Consider the following 11,226-nt stretch of genomic DNA (forward strand, 5'->3'; position numbering starts at 1 on the left):
CAGCTTCCATATGCCCTTCCTGGACGAGCCTTTTTAAAACTAATTTTGGTGGAGGGTTCCCTGTAGGGCCGTTGCACGTCATGAGGGTCAACGCTCCAGACACTCCCACGTGGCTCCCGGTCACCGAGGGGCGCCTTTCAGCTAGGAAGGGCAAAATGCTCTTTCTTATTTTTTTTTTTTTTTTTTTTTTTAGATGGAGTCTCGCTCTGTCACCAGGCTGGAGTGCAGTGGCGCCATCTTGGCTCACTGCAACCTCCAACTCCCTGGTTCAAGCTATTCTCCTGCTTCAGCCTCCCAAGTAGCTGGGATTACAGGCACACGCCACCACCTCCAGCTAATTTTTATATTTTTAGTAGAGATGGGGCTTCACTATGTTGGCTAGGATGGTCTCGATCTCCTGACTTCGTGATCTGCCCGCCTTGGCTTCCCAAAGTGTTGGGATTACAGGCATGAGCCACCGTGCCTGGCTGCAAAATGCTCTTTCTCTTGGGTGCTGAGTAAACTCACATTTACCTATGAAAATAACACTTCAGTTCCTCACCTAAATGTACACAGACAAGCCAAATTGAGATTAATTTTGGGAGAAAAAGCAATGACGAAGACCCTTTAGAATGCACCTCCGAGCTCAGTGTGGTGGCTCACACCTATAATCACAGCACTTTGGGAGGCCAAGGCGGGTGGATTGCCTGAGCTCAGGAGTTTGAGACCACCCTGGGCAACATGATGAAACCTTGTCTCTATTAAAATACAAAAAATTAGCTGGGTATGGTGGTGCATACCTGTAGTCCCAGCTATGTGAGAGGTTGAGGCAGGAAAATTGCCTGAATCCAGAAGGCGGAGGTTGCTGTGAGCCAAGATTGCACCACTGCACTCCAGCCTGGGTGACAGAGCAGACTCTGTCTCCAAAAAATAAAAATAAAAATAAAGAATGCACCTCCAAACTAGAAGTATGATCCTTAAACAACAGCTTCCTAAGAGAGAAAAAAACAACAGCCAAGACTACTTCCTGTAAATTGTGCTCAGCCACCCCTAACTTTGTAGCTCTCGTCCACCATTACACATGCCAAGGTCAAATCCTCTCTCAGTACAAGGTCATCTCTGATATCCCTCGTTAAATCAAGTTTAGCCTAAGCTGCCTCCTTACATATTTTAAGTTCAGCCTAAAGGGTTTTCTGTACATCGTGAACTATAACAAGTGGAGGTATAAACAAACTATGGCCCACACCTGTGCCAATTACCGAGTTTTTTTTTTTTTTTTTTTTTGGCCAGTCAAATGTAGCCAACTGTTTAAACTGTGTTCAAATAAGGCAAATGCCGAGCTGTAACCAATCCAGTTGTTTCTGAACCTCACTTCTGTTTTCTGTACATCACTTTTCTTTTTCTGTCCATAAACCTTCTTCCACCACATGGCTGTGCTAGAGTTTCTGAGCCTAGCCTGGCTCAAAAGGCTCCCCAGTTCATGAATTGTTCTTTTCTTAATTAAACTCCTTTAAATTTAATTCAGCTGAAGCTTTGCTTTCATCTGATGTGGTCAGAAGCAGGATCTGAAGTAGAGCTTCTAATGACCCCCAGGGGTGCTGAGTGAACAATCAAGGTACCTGCAAGACCCGTTTGTGTCCATTGATCTCTCGGAGCAGCTGGGGATCATGGTAAGTTCTTGGTCAGATTTCAGAACTCCATGGATTTGTGTTTTGAGCTCTCCGAGTTTCTTTGAGGAAATTTCTGTTCCGAACTGGGTTTGGAAATCACAACAGAAACTGGACTGGATCCAGGATTGAATTAGATCTGGTAATTAACCGGCTTGGATCATGTTAAGGCCTCTTACATCTGACTGGGTCAGAAAGAAACTGGTAGTAAATGGTAATATTGCAGGGGTTGTAAAATTTGGGTTTTGGAAATCACAGGGATTTTTGTTTTTCACCCCTTTGTTTCATTTTTCTTGAGTGCTTACATAGGAAAGAAATCATTGGTTAAGTTAATCAAGGGAACCTGAGAGCAAACCCAGTACCTTAGATAAAAATTAGATACTTAATTTCTGAAGAACTGAGTTTCTTCTGACTTATATACACATAAGTGTTAGGGCCCTGGAAGCAGCAAAGTCTTACCGAAATGGTGAAATCGTACTAAACGTAACTTAAAGTGGAACATTCCAAATGAATAAAACTGTACTGAAATGCATTTGAAAATGAGGGCTCCCTAATTAGTCTCATCTAGGGATGTCTGTTGATATGCAGAAGAGTTTTTTTGTTTGTGGTTTTTTTTTTTTTTCTTCCTTTCTGAGACGGAGTTTCGCTCTTGTTGCCCAGGCTGAAGTGCAATGGCGTGATCTCGGCTCACCCCAACCTCCGCCTCCTGGGTTCAAGCAATTCTCCTGCCTCAGCCTCCAGAATATCTCGGACTACAGGCATGCGCCACCACACTCAGCTAATTTTGTATTCTTAGTAGAGAGGGGGTTTTGCCATATTGGCCCGGATGATCTTGAACTCCGGACCTCATGACCCACCCGCCTGGGCCTCTCAAAGTGCTGGGATTACACACATGAGCCACCGTGCCCAACTGATATACAGAAGAGTTTAAAAAGATTTCCACATTTTTATTTAAAGACTTTACAAAAGGCAAATAAAAAGCCTAGGCAACTAATTGATTTAAAAAATTAAACCTGCCTTGTACTCTTTGCTGACAGCTGTGGGTGACAGGATTAGGCACGTACGGGACCTTGGAACATGGGGAAGCTTTTCTCCCCAAAGGTGAAATTTGGGAGATGATGGGACAGCTGGCAAAGGTCCCTCTGTGACCAAAAAGCGACTACTTGAACTTCTGATTCAGCGTCACTGCAATGGGTGGGTGATACGGTTTGGCTGTGTCCCCAACTAAATCTCATCTTGAATTGTAGCTCCCATAATTCCCAGGTGTTGTGGGAGGGACCTGGTAGGAGAGAATTGAATCATGGTGGTGGTTTTCCCCATACTGTTCTCATGGTAGTGAGTAAGTCTTACGAGATTTGATGGTTTTATAAGGGGAAATCCCTTTGCTTGGTTTCATTCTCTTGTCTGCTGCCTTGTGAGACGTGCCTTTTGCCTTCCACCATGATTGTGAGGCCTCCCTCACCAAGTGGAACTGTGAGACCGTTAAACCTCTTTTTCTTTATAAATTACCCAGTCTTGGTTATGTCTTTATCAGCAGCATGAAAATGGACAAATACAGTAAATTAGTACCAGTAGAGTGGACCAGTGCTGTAAAGATACCCAAAAATGTGGAAGTGACTTTGAAACTGGGTAACAGGCAGAAGTTGGAACAGTTTGGAGAGCTCAGAAGAAGACAGGAAAATGTGGGAAAGTTTGGGACTTCTTAGACACTTGTTGAATGGCTGATAATGACCAAATGCTGATAATGATTTGGACAATAAAATCCAGACTGAAACAATAAAATCCAGGCTGAGGTGGTCTTAGATGGAGATGAAGAACTTATTGGGAACTGGAGTAAAGGTGACTCTTGCTATGTTTTAGCAAAGAGACTGGTGGCATTTTGCCCCTACCCTCAAGATATGTGGAACTTTGAACTTGAAGGAGATGATTTACGGTATCTGGCAGAAGAAATTTCTAAGCAGCAAAGCATTCAAGAGGTGACTTGGGTGCTGTCAAAAGCATTCAATTTTAAAAGGGAAATAGAATATAAAAGTTCAGAAAATTTGGAGCCTGACAATGTAATAGAAAAGAAAACTCCATTTTCTGAGAGAATGAGAGCCAAGTGAAAGGGGAAACCCCCTATAAAACTATCAGATCTCATGAGATTTATTCACTACTATAAGAACAGTATGAGGGAAACTGCCCCCATGATTCAATTATCTCCCACCAGGTCCCTCCCACAACATGTGGGAATTATGGGAGCTACAATTCAAGATAAGATTTGGGTGGGGACACAGCCAAACCATATCACCATTAAATCTCTTTTTCTTTATACATTCATTACCCAGTCTCAGGTATGTCTTCATCAGCAGCACGTAAACAGACTAATATAGTGTGCCTTTCTCTGGCCTCCCTGAGCTCCTCGCCTTCCCCACCCTGCCACAGGCAATGCTTTTCTTTCTTTCTCTCCTTTTTCTTTCCTATCTTTTCTGTTACTCAGGGTGACCATCTTGCCCAGAGACCACATATTGAAACCCCTGGTTGGAGGTTGGATTAAAGATGACACAGGCCAACCGTGGGCATGTTTGGGCCTTGCCAGTTCGATATTGGGTGCTAAGCAAAGTGGCTAATGTCTATGTTTTGCCAAACATATTTTGCTCTGGTCAGAATGGAAAATGTTAATTTAGTTACCCTATGAAACCCTTTGGACAGCATTTTACAAAATTGAGAAGGTTTTGCTTGTGGTTCCATGAAACAGAAGGAAAAAAAAAAAAGATTTTCCTTTGTGTTGCAGCTTGACTTCCAGAGCTATTGTGTGGGGAGCAGGTTTGCTAGGGCTTAAGGAAAGAGAACCCAGAAATCTGACATGCTGGCAAAGGCGTAAGGATTTCTCATCAGTCAGACTTTTGGCTTCTCTCTCTCTGTGCAAACCAGTTGAATTAATGGTAAAAATGACCATTCCTCTCCTCTGTAAAGTTTGGATTAATGGGAAAAAGGTTTGTAAGGTGTGAGACTAGTCTTTCTGTGTTGTTCTATAATGGAGAGGGGTACCTTAGGATAGAATGTGGGCCTAGGACTTCATAATCCCACTGTTCAAGCCAGCATGACAAACTGGTCAGTTCCAAACCTTGCTGCGGGTCACAGAAAAAAAACAAAACAAAACAAAGCAAAACAAAACAGACTGAATGAGGTCTCCATCTTGTTTTATGTCCTTGGGAGCTTGACCTTGTAACCACGTGGTGGTACTTTCTCTTGATCTCTGTCTTCCAGGGAATAGGAATCTTGGGCTTCATGTCATAGTCAGCTATAAAAATTATCTTGAGCAGTTAAAAGTCTTTGGAAGCTCAAAATTGACTGCTCTAGACTCCATCTGGGAAGAGCAATGGAAACTGTAGCTCAGCAGTGAAGGCTTCACCATTCTATAATGGTGGCCCAAGTTCAATCCCAGCGTAGGGAATGAATACTTTCTGGTTGATATGTATGTGACCTTTACCATTTGTTGAGTCTCTTCCCCTTCATAAACAACTTCTAACTTCCTTTCTTAAATTTTCCTTTTTCTGAGCTGCCTTTGAAGATTCTAAGTTTTATAAAAATTGCTTATTACCTCTTTGAAAATACCTTGGCGAGCCAGGGCGTGGTGGCTCACACCTGTAATCCTAGCACTTTGGGAGGCCGAGGCAGATGGATCACCTGATGTCAGGAGTTTGAGACCAACCTGGCCAACATGGTGAAACCCTGTCTCTACAAAAATACAAAAATTAGCCAGGAGTGGTGGCACATGTCTATATTCCCAGCTACTCGGGAGGCTGAGGAAGGAGAATCGCTTGAACCCAGGAGGTGGAGGCTGCAGTGAGCTGAGATCGCACCACTGCACTGCAGCCTGCACGACAGGAGCAAGACTCCATCTCAGAAAAAAAAAAGAAAGAAAAAAAGAAAAGAAAACACCTTGGTTCATGCCTGTAATCCCAGCACTTTGGGAGGCCGAGGTAGGCGGATCACCTGAGGTCAGAAGTTTGAGACCAGCCCGGCCAACATAGCAAAACCCTGTTTCTATTAAAAATACAAAAATTAGTCGGGTGTGGTGGTAGGCACCTATAATCCCAGCTACTCGGGAGGCTGAAGCAGGATAATCACTTGAACCCAGGAGGTGAAGATTGCAGTGAGCTGAGATTGTGTTACTGCACTTCAGACTGGACAACAAGAGCGAAACTCCATCTCAAAACAAACAAACAAACAAACAAACAAACCCCCAAAATGAAAATACCTCATACACTTGTGGTTATTTCATAACCTTAGTTGAGGCTTGGTGGTTTCACTTATGAGGTTCCTTTTGGCAAAGTTTAAAAGCAAAAATGTTGGCCATTTGGCCTGGCTAAAGTTAGGTAATAAGAAATTTAAAAGGACTTTTTAAAAAGAGCACTATGGTTAAAAGTCAGCTTAATTAAAAGCAGATATTCAAGCTCTAACAGCCTGGGACTCCTTGGGTAAAACAAGAGGCACCACAGAGCCCATTTTGGGAAAAACCTCTGTTTTTCTCGTGAAACCCCAGGAATTGGAAGCAGTTAGATCCCTCTCAAAATCTAAGGCTCTGTTCTTTTCTGCATTGCATTATCTGATATTTTTGACTTTTGGGGGAATCAGAAGTTACTTCACATTATGAGAGAAATTTAACGTGTAATAGCTAGGTAGGAAATATAGTTTTGGGGATAGCTAATGGCAATTATGGGGGAGTCCTCAGCTCTTTGCATGTTTGGATCAGAGAAGCATGCTCTTGGCCACCTAGAAAGTATGGAAATGAGCCAGGCGTGGTGGCTTATGCCTGTAATCCCAGCACTTTGGGAGGCCAAGGCAGGCGGATCACGAGGTCAAGAGTTTGAGACCTGCCTGGCCAATATGGTGAAACCTCGTCTCTACTAAAAATACAAAAATTAGCCAGGTGTGGTGGGGCATGCCTGAAGTCCCAGCTACTCAGGAGGCTGAGGCAGAAGAATCGCTTGAACCCAGAAGGTGGAGGTTGCAGTGAGCTGAGATCATGCCACTGCACTCCAGCCTGGGTGACAGAGTGAGACTCCTTCTAAAAAAAAAAAAAGAAAATATGGAAATGTCACCCCCACCCCCAGCTGAGAGATAAGACTCTCGTGGGTGATGGGCTAGTCACAGAATGGACTGGTTAGCTTTGGATTGCTTTGCAATGAAATGCATGGTAAAATCATTGCACTGTCTTGTTCCATAGCATTTCTCCTTTTAGGATCTGAGATCTGATCTAAAAATGAAACCCTTAATATTGGGGGAATCCATTTTACCTTCCAGGTGTGCCTGCTCATTAGGCCCTAGAAACTGCATGCTTTCCTCACCCTGTTCTTCGAAGGGCTCCACTCTAAAGCCAGTAATCCAATTAAGAAATGGAAAAATCCTACAACTGCTGGTTCTTCTTCCATCTATCTGTCTGTGTAGTTATATTTACTTTGTGTAGTTATATATATATATACTGTGTAGTTACATATGTGTTGTGTGTGATGTTTATATAAAAGAGCTCTGATTAATCGGATTGAAGAAAAATAAGCACTTAAATATTTTGAAAGAAAAAAACTGTAATGCCTTTTAGTTCACATGACTTTAGTAACCTTTGGGATATAAAAACAATTTTAAAGATTATTGGTAAAATAAAGACATTTGGTCTAATTTAGGCAGGTCAGATACTAGGTTTGCTAAATGCTTCAAGGTTATAAACTGCTTCTTTGGCTTTTGAAAATTGTTCAACTTGAGTAAAGGAATAGGCTGGGCGTGGTGGCTCATGCCTGTAATCTCAGCATTTTGGGAAGCCGAGGCAGGTGGATCACAAGGTCATGAGATCGAGACCAGTCTGGCCACATGGTGAAACCCCGTCTCTACTAAAAATTCAAAAATTAGCTAGGTGTGATGGCGGGTGCCTGTAATTCCAACTACTCAGGAGGCTGAGACAGGAGAATTGCTTGAACCTGGGAGGTGGAGGTTGCAGTGAGCCGAGATCATGCCACTGCACCCCAGCCTGGGTGACAGAGCAAGACTCTGTCTCAGGAGAGAAAAAAAAAAGAAAAAAGAGTAAAGGAATAAAAGAATGGCTATTCTGGCCGGGAACGGTGTCTCATGCCTGTAATCCCAGCACTTTGGGAGGCCAAGGCAGGTAGGTCACCTGAGGTCAGGAGTTTGAAACCAGCCTGACCAACATGGAGAAACCCCATCTCTACTAAAAATACAAAAATTAGCTGGGTGTGGTATCACATGCCTGTAATCCCAGCTACTTGGGAGGCTGAGGCAGGAGAATCACTTGAACCTGGAAGGTGGAGGTTGCGGTGAGCCAAGATTGCACCACTACACTCCAGCCTAGGCAACAGAGTGAGACTCTGTCTCAAAAAAAAAAAAAAAAAAAAGAATGACTATTCCATATGTAGAGCACCCCCAAGGGCTGCTGGCTGTCTGCTTTTATGGTCATTTCCTAATTATATGCTGAAGAAGGGGTAGGTTATTCATGAATTTTCCAGGAAAGGGGTGGACAATTCCTGGAACTGAGAGTTTGTCCCCCTTTTAGACCATATAGGGTAACTTCCTGACATTGACATGGCATTCCTAAACTGTCATGATGCTGGTGGGAGTGTCTTTTAGCATGCCAATACATTATAATTAGTGTATAATGAACAGTGAGGATGACCAGAGGTCACTCTCATTGCCATCTTGGTTTTGGTGGGTTTTGGCGGACTTCTTTATCGCAACCTGTTTATCAGCAAGGTCTTTGTGACATGTACCCTGTGTCGATCTCCTGTCTTTAATCTCATGGGAATGCAGCTCAGAAGGTTTCGGCCTTATTTTATCTAGCCCCCATTCAAGATGGAGTCACTCTGGTTCAAACGTCTCTGCCGTGGTGATAAAAGAAAAACTTCAGCTGAATTAAATTTAAAGGCATTTAATTGAGCAATGAGCAAGTCACGAATTGGGCAGCCTTTAGAGCCAGGGTAGGCATAGATACTCCAGCCCTGCTTTGTGGTGGAAGAAGATTTATGGACAAGAAAAGGAAAGTGAAGTACAGAAAACAGAAATGAGGTTTAGAAGCAACTGGATTGCTTACATCTCAGTGTTTGCCTTATCTTAACACAGTTGGAACTGTTGGCTGCATTTGATTGACCAAAACTCAGTGATTGGCACAGATATGGGCTACAGTCTGTTTACATCTCCACTTGTTACAGTTCATGATGTACAGAACACCTTTAGGCCGAACTTAAAATATATAAGGAGGCAGCTTTAGGCTAAACTTGATTTAACAATTCCCCCCTTTTGGTCACTTTCTCAATTTTGAGAGATTGACCAAAACTTTAGTCACTGATGTCACTATCCCAGCATAAATATACTTATTTGGTCTTGAAACCCACTGGGAAACAATAGAAGAGTGAGTTTTGCAAGGTGGGAACAAGGACTGAGTAGAGTACCTCCTTATGCTGGAACGTCCTTTTTAGAGAAGAAAAACAAAACCTGGTTTGTTCTAGGACCTACGTGTTCCTTAAAGTCTTAGTATCACTATGTCACATTTAGCACAAGCGATTCCATTTTGGTTTGGTTTGGGGCCTAGAGCTCATTCCAAAACAATGGCCTCGCCTAATTTTGTTTAAAAAAATTCCCCCTTTTTGGTCATATTCTCACTTAGGTGAGAGTTCTCACTTAGGTGAGACCATGACCATAACTTAGGGCCTTAATGCTACTCTCAGTTCCCATTATTTTGGGTTTCTGGTCTCAGCGTGTCATTCATAGGTTATGGTGTCCTCATGGTTGCACATTTCTTTTTTTGAGACAGAGTCTACTCTGTCACCCAGGCTGGAGTGCAGTGGTGTGATCTTGGCTCACTGCAACATCCACCTCCTGGGTTTAAGTGATTCTCATGTCTCAGCCTCCTGAGTAGCTGGGTTTACAGGCAGGCACTGCCACACCCAGTTAATTTTTGTATTTTTTAGTAGAGACAGGGTTTCACTATGTTGGCCAGGCTGATCTCGAACTCATGGCCTTGTGATCCACCTGCCTTGGCCTCTCAAAGTGCTGGGATTACAGGAGTGAGCCATAACACCTGGCATGGTTGCACATTTCTTTCATCTCTTGTCATTCCAACTGAAGAGAGCCCATTTGACATTCTAAAGATGGCTGTGTGCAAACACTTAAAACCTTTGAGAGAATACAGCACACCAAGGAGACTACTATTATGACTATCGCAAGGATAACACCAAATGTTTGGATTGTTCTCCTTATCCAGGGCCCCCACAAACCAAACCACCTAAAATTAAATAGATCAAAGAATGAGCTAGATGAAGAGTCTACTCGCTTAACTAAGCAGTCTTTTCACTAATCCCCTACAACTGAATCTCTATAATGCCCCATGTGAGGTATTTATCCTTAGGCCACAAGTGCCAGCCCCTGTACAGATACTTCTGTTTAGCCAGTAAGTAATCTAGAGCAATTCCATTATTTAGCATAACTTTCATAAGATAAAGTCTGTTGTGGAACCATAGACTTTATGGTAGAATCTGCTATAGAAACTATCATGGGGGATACATTTCTAATCATTGCCCCTTTTACTCCAAACCATAGAAAAACCACTTAACAAATGATGCCCTTCTAGGGGAGTGAAGGCCTCCTGGCAATGATTTCTTTAACCCATGATGTGGGTTAAGAGGAGTGAGCCAATCTAACAAGCAGCCACAGCTGGAAGGTAAAAACAGATCCCCAAAATTAAGGGTCCCATTTTTATACTGGATCCTGGATCCCCAAAAAGAAGGGAAATGCTACCGGAGAAGACAGTGCAATGCTTCTACTGTGGATTTCATTGCAAGGCAACCCAAAGCTAATCAGCTCTTTTTGAAATCAGCCCATCCCCTATGGAAGTCTCATATCTAGCAGGGGTGAGGGGGTGGGGTGGAGATGTTTCCATGCCTCTAGGTGGTCAAGAGCATGCTTCTTTGATACAAGTGTGCAAAGAGCCAAGTATCCCTTGTAACTGCCATTAGCCATCCCTTAGAATACATTTCCTACCTGGTTATTACACGCCAAGGCTAAAAGCTCTCTCACAATGCAAAGTAATTTTGGACACCCCCCTCCCCACCCCAAAGTCAAAAGTGTCAGGTAAAGTAATGTAAAACAGAACAGAGCCTTAGATTTTGAGAAGACTCTATCCTCCTTCAATTCCTGGGGTTACATGAGGAAAACAGAGGTTTTTCCCAGAATGGGGTCTGTGACACCTCCTCTGTTTTTCCCCAGGAGTCCCAGGCTGTTAGTAACTATCTTAGGTTCTCTCATGTGGACATCAAGAATGGCCAGAAGACAAAATGGAGAAAAACAATTCAGTTGACTGAGAAGAAAAAAAAAACAAACTTTTAATTTTCCTTCAGAAAAATAAGAAGAGAAAAGAAAACAAACAAAGGCTTTTAAAATATATGTACAGTTTGGATATTCACTTTTTATTAAGCTGATTTTAACCATATAATTCTTTTTTTCTTAAAAAACTATTAAATTTTTCTTTTATTTGTCTGAGACAGAGTTTTGCTCTTGTCGCACAGGCTGGAGTGCAGTGGCACGATCTGGGCTC

At 42.8% G+C, this 11,226-nt stretch overlaps 1 protein-coding gene across 1 annotated transcript in view; it reads left to right on the forward strand.

Annotated features, from left to right (window-relative positions):
* Positions 1-1,419: 1,419 nt before the first annotated feature.
* NANS (N-acetylneuraminic acid synthase) overlaps positions 1,420-11,226 on the forward strand; it is a 40,263-nt gene continuing 30,456 nt past the window's right edge. Inside the window, exon 1 of the mRNA XM_011939482.1 lies at positions 1,420-1,649. The gene's annotated coding sequence lies outside the window, so the exon portion shown is untranslated. The remainder of the gene's footprint in view (positions 1,650-11,226) is intronic.

The sequence above is a fragment of the Colobus angolensis genome, unplaced genomic scaffold, assembly GCF_000951035.1.
Source record: "Colobus angolensis palliatus isolate OR3802 unplaced genomic scaffold, Cang.pa_1.0 Scaffold181, whole genome shotgun sequence".
NCBI lineage: Eukaryota > Metazoa > Chordata > Mammalia > Primates > Cercopithecidae > Colobus > Colobus angolensis.